Below are 7,433 nucleotides of genomic sequence, written 5' to 3'. Positions count from 1 at the left end.
TGACTTGAAATTGTGTTTTTAGCGTTAATCCATGTTGCAGCAGGAATTGGTACTTTGTTTCTTCTTATGTCTGAATAATATTCCATTGTATGAATATAATGCTTTTCTTGATCCAACACAAGTTAGTGAACATTTGGGTAGTTTCTGCATTCTGGTTGTTATGAATAATGCTTCTATAAACATTTATGTACAAGTTTTCTTGTGAACATACATTTTCAATTGTCTTGGGTATGTATATCCATGAATGGAGTTCCTGGGTCATATGGTAACTCATATATTTAATTTTTTGAAGAATTGCTGGACTTTTTTCCAAAGCAGCTCTACCACTTTCCATTCTCACCAGCAATATATGAGGGTTCCAGTTTCTCCCCATCTTCTTCAACACTTGTTATGTATCTCTTTTATTCTAACCATCCTAATGGACGTGAAGCATTATCTCATTATGGTTTCAATTTGCATTTCCCTAATGATGAATGACATTGAGTACCTTTTCATGTGCTTATTGGCTATTTGTATAGCTTTTTTAGTGAAATGTCTATTCAAATACTTTGCCTATTAAAATTGGGTCATTTATCTTTCTACTGTTGAGTTATAAGAATTTTTATGTACTCTGGATATTACACCCTTACCAAATATGTGATTTGTAAATATTTTGTCACATTCTGTGGGTTGTCTTTTCCTTAACAATGTCATTTGAAGCACAAAAGTTTTTGATTTTTATAAAGCCCCAAAATTTATCTTTTTCTTTGGTTGCTTGCTCTTTAAATACTAAGTAATTTTGGCCTAATCCAGAGTCACAAAGACTTACTCCTGATTTCTTCTAAAAGTTGTATAGTTTCAGCTTTTACATTTAGGTCTATGATCTGTTTTGAGTTAATTTTTATATATGGTATAAGGCAAGTTTCCAAATTTATTATTTTTTTTTGCATGTGGATATCCAGTTGTCCCAGAACTATTTATTGAAAAGACTATTCTTTCCCCCATTGAATTGTCTTGGCACTCTTGTCAAAAATCAGTTTCCCTTAAAGGTATAGATCTATTTCGGGGCTCTCAAGTCATTCCATTGATTTAAATGCCTTTCCTTTTGCCAGTACTTTATGCCAAACAGTTTTGATTACTGTAGCTTTGTAGTAAGTTTTGAAGTTGTGAAGTGTGAGTCCTTCAACTTTGTTCTTCTTAAGGATTATTTTGGCCCTTCTGGGTTCCTCAAATTACTGTATGAATTTTAAGATTAATTTGATAACTTCACCAAAAATTCCTACTGGGATTTGATGAGGATTGCATCAAATCTGTGGATCAACTTGGGGTTTTACTTTTAAAGAAAGTGGTCTCTAAATGAGGCAGTATGACATAGCGGAAAGAATGGATGGAGGCTTCAACGTCAGGCAGACAGCAGATCCTATCTAACCTTGCAGCACTGACTTGCTTTGTGATCTTGAGCAAATCAAGTCTTCTTCTTTGAGCTGCAGACTCCTCATTTATAAAACAGGCCTAAGGATACTCATTGTGAAGGTGTTTGGGGAATAAATCAGTTTGCTTAGGCAGGGTGTAAGGGTAGTCCCTGGCACATAACTCCACTACTCATATTCCTGGGGGCATTGGAACTCACCCAACTAACAGGAGGGAAAGATATTAGACTGGAAAAATAAATGTAAAGGCTGGAAAGTACCTCCATGATTAAATTAATACATCATATTTAAATGATGTTGTCTGTGACCTTAATCTTTCTTTTGCCCCTAGAATACTTTTCTCCCTGTGCCTTTCTACCCACCCTGATGGCCTAGTTGGAAGTAATCTCTTTTCTGAATACACCCAGCACCTTTTCTTCTCTGACAGCATCAAATTCTTTTTGCCTATTTTCTACAGATTTGGATATGAGTCTTAATTCTACTTCTAAACTATAAGCCTATAAAGGCAGGGTTTGGCTGTGCCCTCCTTGACATATCAGGGTGGCAGGGCTGGTTAAGCACCGTCCCATTCATGGTCACACAGCGTGGAGTGTGTGTATGAGAGTGGTCAGACTTTCCTACACTCCTCTCCCCACCTCCCCCAAGCACACCTCTCCCCTGTCTCATGTTCACCGAGCCTCTGGTAAGAGTAAAATGTTTAAGGATACAGGGGAGTTGATTCTTGAAGATCATTAAAAGTCCGGAGAGGTTTCTTCTGCCTTGGGGTGGGGGTGCTCACTTCACTACCCATGCTGTGTACCGTGGGGAGGCAGCCAGCACCCTCTTCAGTTTTATCATTGATTTTAGTTTTGTCAATTTGACAGATGAAAAATAGTATCAGGTCTTGATTTGCATTTCTTTCACAGCTGAGGTTGAATTTTTTCACATGTTTCTTAGCCATTTGTACTTCTTTTTTGGTTATCTTTTCCACTGGATGCATTTCAGCATGTGGATTTGAACTGATAAGGAATAGACCCATGATTAGCAGGAGGTGCAGTTCAACAACTTGTTAGGGGCTGATCAGTCAAAAGTTTTGAACTGGTCCAGTGTGCAGGGTGTGTGTTTTTATGTAGGTGGAGACACAGCCTGAGAGACCTGGAGACTCACCACTGACTTCATTCTATGACACTATAAGTCACAATAGAATGTTAATGCTATGTGGTCCCTAATAAATTTTAGCTGTGTAGCCTCCCACATAGAGCTATAGCTGAGATCTATTTCTCTTAATTCTTTTATTTAAGCCTTCTTGCTGGCTTCAGATGTTGGTGACTCTGTCAAAATGTCTCTTTCATGAGTGCACAGGCTTCTGATCACTTCCCTTGGAAAAATAAAATTAAACATTACACTCCCCTGTTGGGGTGAGAAATTGCTTTTTAGTATCTGTTGCCAGTTGCCAGCTAATTACCTAAATGTTTGATGAAAGATAGAAGTGGGGCCGAGGCAGAGAGGGAGAGGGGAATCCATGTGCTCAGTTGCCGCATGGAAAGTTCTGGATGCCTGGAGTGTGCTGATGGGGCAGGATGGTCAGGAAAAAGGCAAACTAGGCTATGGTGTTGGGTCCCAGGGTCCACTGAGGGTAAAGATGCCAGCAGCACCTTACCCTTGCTCAGAACTTATGAGAAAGGCTTAGTAGATGGCTTCACAAAGCAGATGTTTGGAGTAAAAGTGGGTGGACAAGGGATGGCAATGTTTGAGGTGGCAGGGATATCTGGGGCAAAGGCCTGGTGCCACAGAGGGACTGACACATGGACAGGGGCAGGTGACGGAGGTGAGTAGGGCTCTAGCACTCCAGGCATGGGTAGATGGTGCCAGTGGATAATGAAGATGAAGTAGTGAGCTCTGGGCATCTGGGAGAGGCTTTGGGGCTGTATTCTGTAGGTGATGGAAATGTAAAGGTGAGACCGCTTTAGTGAGAGGGCTCAGGAGAACAAATCTGCTGCCTTTGTCTATTAATGGGCTATGGCATTAAGTGACAGTATAGGGCAGTACAGGGCCTATTCTGGCTTCTGGTTTGGGAGCCTGAGTGGGAGCCAGGAACTGAGACAGAGGATGTAAGTAACAAGTTCATGGTTGATTATGTTGAAATTGAGTAGTCTGTGGTACATGTAAGAAGGCAGGAGTTTGGGGAACACCAGGATTCATGGGCAGAACATGATGAACCTGGGAGAGAGACAGAGGTAAGAGGGAATTCACTCCAGTTCAGGTTCCTGGAAGCCTGAAGAGGAGGCACCTCCTGAGAGGATGGTACTGATGATAGTGTCAAATGCCACAAAGAGATCAGGAAGGTTAGTGCTAACATGGATTTGGCTAAGGGCATGGGCTTGGGGTTGAGATGAACCTGGGTTCAAGTCCCAGTTCCAGTACTTAGTATTTCTGGAATCCTAGAGATGTTACTGAACCTGAACCTCAACTTCTGCATCTATAAAATGAGGAGATGATGATAGTAGCCACTTCCTAGGGTTGCTGCGGTGCTCATGAGGTGCTCAGCACTGATCCTGGCACATTGTGAAAAGGCAATTAGTGATACTATTATATTTACTATGATAGGTAAAAATGGCAACAACATCTACTTACAGAACTGTGGTGAGAAATACATGAGAACATGCATGACTACTGTGTCTCTTGTCCAGTCCCAGATGGGTAGGTGTGATACTGTTATTTATAGTAAGAAATATATATTTGGTTTCTGCCCCCTTTTCTGGCACATATCTTCTAAAGCATTTGGAATTTCTTAAGCGATGAGAGCTATACGCATGTCTTTTTTATATTAATGAGGTGACTTTTAGAAAGCACCTGAGAATGGGGCCTGATTGCCAGGGAAACCAACCAAGTGATTAGAAGGTGAAACATTTAGTCCCGCCCCCCAGCCTTTGTGCTCTGGGTAGGGAGAGGGACTGGAGAGTGAGTTCAATCACCGAAGGCCAATGATTTAATCACTTGTGACTACCTAATGAGGCTTCCATAAAAACTCAAAAGGAGGTGTTTAAGGAGCTTCCAGGCTGGTAGACATATGAAAACTTGGGGGGCCCTGGCTGGTGTGGCTCAGTGGGTTGAGTGCTGGACTGTGAACCGAAGGGTCACAGGTTGGATTCCCAGTAAGGGCACATGCCTGAGCTGTGGGCCAGGTTCCCAGTAGGGGGCGCCGAAGGGGCAACCACACATAAATGTTTCTTTCCCTCTCTTTCTCCCTCCCTTCCCCTCTCTAAAAATAAATAAATAAAATCTTTAAAAAAAGATTTGGGGAGAGTGGAATGCCTGGATTGGGCATAAAAACTCCTTGCCCCTTCCCCATACCCTGATCTATGCATTCCTTCCATCTGGCTGTTCCCAAGTTATGTCCTTTTAACCCACAATCTAGTAAGTGAAATGTATCTCTGAATTCTGAGAGCAACTCAAGCAAGTTAATCAAACTCAAGGTAGGGATTGGCCAGGGGGTGGGGAGCATGGGAACCTATGATTTATAGCAAGTCAGTCAGAAGCACAGGTGACAACCTGGACTTGTGACTGGCACCTGAAGTGAAGGGCAGTCATGTGGGACTGACTAAGCCTTTAACCTGGGAGATCTGATCCTGTCTCCAGGTAGTGTCAGAATTGGGTTGAATTGTAGGACACCCAGCTGGTGTCAGAGCATTGCCTGGATATGTGAGAACCTTCTCCACACAAACACACACTGTAATTGGGAGCAGAACCCTTAGTGGGGTGAGCGCTTCTTTCAGGGAGAAGGCATGGACTAGGGTTAGGCCAGGAGTGTGCTGTGGGCTTGAGAACAGCCTGGAGTCTGGACCAAGTCTGAGAGTATTAGATTAAGTTCTGTGCCAGGTGGGTCTGATCTGAATACTTTAAGACTGAAGTGATAGTATTAGGTAAGAGACTTTTTTTTTTGTTTGTTTTGTTTTTTCCCAGTGAGGGTCTGAAACATCCAGACCAGGCTAAGAGGGTCAAAGAGTGAGCCTTTTAGGCTGACTTGGGCAGCGTGGACTCAGATGGTGGGTGTTTATTTTATGCGGAATTGCAGGCTAGTTCCCTTGTGGAAGTGCAGGCTCTGACTCCATCCTGAGGTGCTCAGGCATGACAGCTAGAGACTACTTGCAGACCTTGCTAGCTCCTAGGCCATGTTCCCAAGTCTGGTTTTCATCGGCCCAGGATCTGGACCTGGACAACTGAGCCTGCAGATTATAGGGCACATTCTAGACAGCTGGGGATCATTGTTCACAGCTGACTAATGCTGTGAAAATGCCTAGACTGGGACTTGAGGCCAAGACAGTGTTGGGAGTTCACACTCTGAAAGATCCCTTGATTTCAAAAACATTGCAATAATACAATAAGTATTTCAAAAACAACTTAAACATAGCCATGTTCAACAAGATAAACACCTTTGTGGGCCAAAACAACAAAGTAGAACATGGAGATTGAGGCCATAGACTTGTTGGGCTCTTGGACTTGGGAACAAACAGGATGCTTGCAATACAGCCGCCAGGATGGCAGGGACCAGAATTGGTCTCACGATTGGTCTCACATAATACAGGGCTCATGATTATGAACTGGACTCAAATTCACGGGTTGAAACTAAAGGGCCCACTGCCAGCTCTTCCAAAGGGGGCTGGAAGAAACCTCAGTCACAGCCTGGAGATGCAGCATGTTGTAGAGTTAAATGTCCAGGTGAAGGGAAAGGGCCAAGAAAGCCCACCACCAGGAGCTACTGGCTCAGTGACTAGATCTGTAATATCTCCAAGATCACCTTAGGACAAGGAACCAGAGTCACTGTTATCAGACCTGACTCTGGCATTAAGAGTTCTAAGGGAAGAAACTGAATAACTTCCAGACAGGGAGGGGGGAGAGGAGAGAAAGAGCAGTGAGAGAGAATTTGCTATCTAAAGTTCCAAAGCACATGAAGAGAATTAATCCCAAGCAAGACAGCCAACAAGCTCAAAATCAGTAGAATTCACTCCCATTGAAAGTCAATAATAGAGCAATCTGAAAATGACTTTAAAATAAGCATATTTAAGCTTTTCAAAGATAGAAAGGAAGGAATAACACCTAAAAAGAGCAAGACATTTTGAAACAAAACCAGGTAGGTAGAAATCAAGAACAGGTGTATAGGAAAATATACTAATTAGGCACTGGAAATGAAGAATCAAGTAATAGGAATAAAAATATGTTTAGGAGACAAGATCAACGATGGACTGGATGTGCTCAGGAGATAATATTGCAGAGTTCACTCCAAATGTTGCACAGAGATAAAGAGATGAAAAACATGAAAGAAAAGTTAAGAGACATAGAGGATGGACTGGTAATGTCCAACATATGTGCTTTCAGAAATAGAGAATTGAAGGAGTGGGGGAAATGTAGTTTTCAAAATGATAAAAACTGAAAAGAAAAAAATCAATTCTGATATTGAAAAAAGAATTTTCAATTAGAAATATTTGTAATTGAATTAGAAATAAAATTAAAGTATACTCAGTGGTACTTAGAATGGGCTATATTTCTCTAATTAGCTCTTTAAAATATACCATTTAACATTTGTTTTTGTACTCGAATCTTTACTTCTTAAAAATGAAAGACTACTGAAGATGTAAGAATGTTAGCCCTGGCTGGCATAGCTCAGTGGATTGAGCACGGGCTGCGAACCAAAGTGTCGCAGTTTCGATTCCCAGCCAGGGTACATTCCTGGGTTGCAGGCCATAACCCCCAGCAACCACACATTGATGTTTCTCTCTCTCTCTCTCTCTCTCTCTCTCTCTCTCTCCCTCCCTTCTCTCTCTCAAAATAAATAAATAAAATCTTAAAAAAAAAAGAAAATCATACATACTTAAAAAAAAGAAATGTATCTTAAAAAAAAGATGTAAGAATGTTACCAGTAATTTTAAAAATAAAAATCCTCAAGAAAATAGTATGCTTTACAACAAATATGCAAAAATTTTAAATATACTCCCTTTGGTTGGAATTCTGCAAAAATGGGCAAATTTATATTGTGAGTAAGGTATT

The sequence above is a fragment of the Phyllostomus hastatus genome, unplaced genomic scaffold, assembly GCF_019186645.2.
Source record: "Phyllostomus hastatus isolate PE091 unplaced genomic scaffold, TTU_PhHast_1.1 phas_scaffold_501, whole genome shotgun sequence".
Classification (NCBI taxonomy): domain Eukaryota; kingdom Metazoa; phylum Chordata; class Mammalia; order Chiroptera; family Phyllostomidae; genus Phyllostomus; species Phyllostomus hastatus.
Note: the sequence above shows the minus strand (reverse complement) of the source record.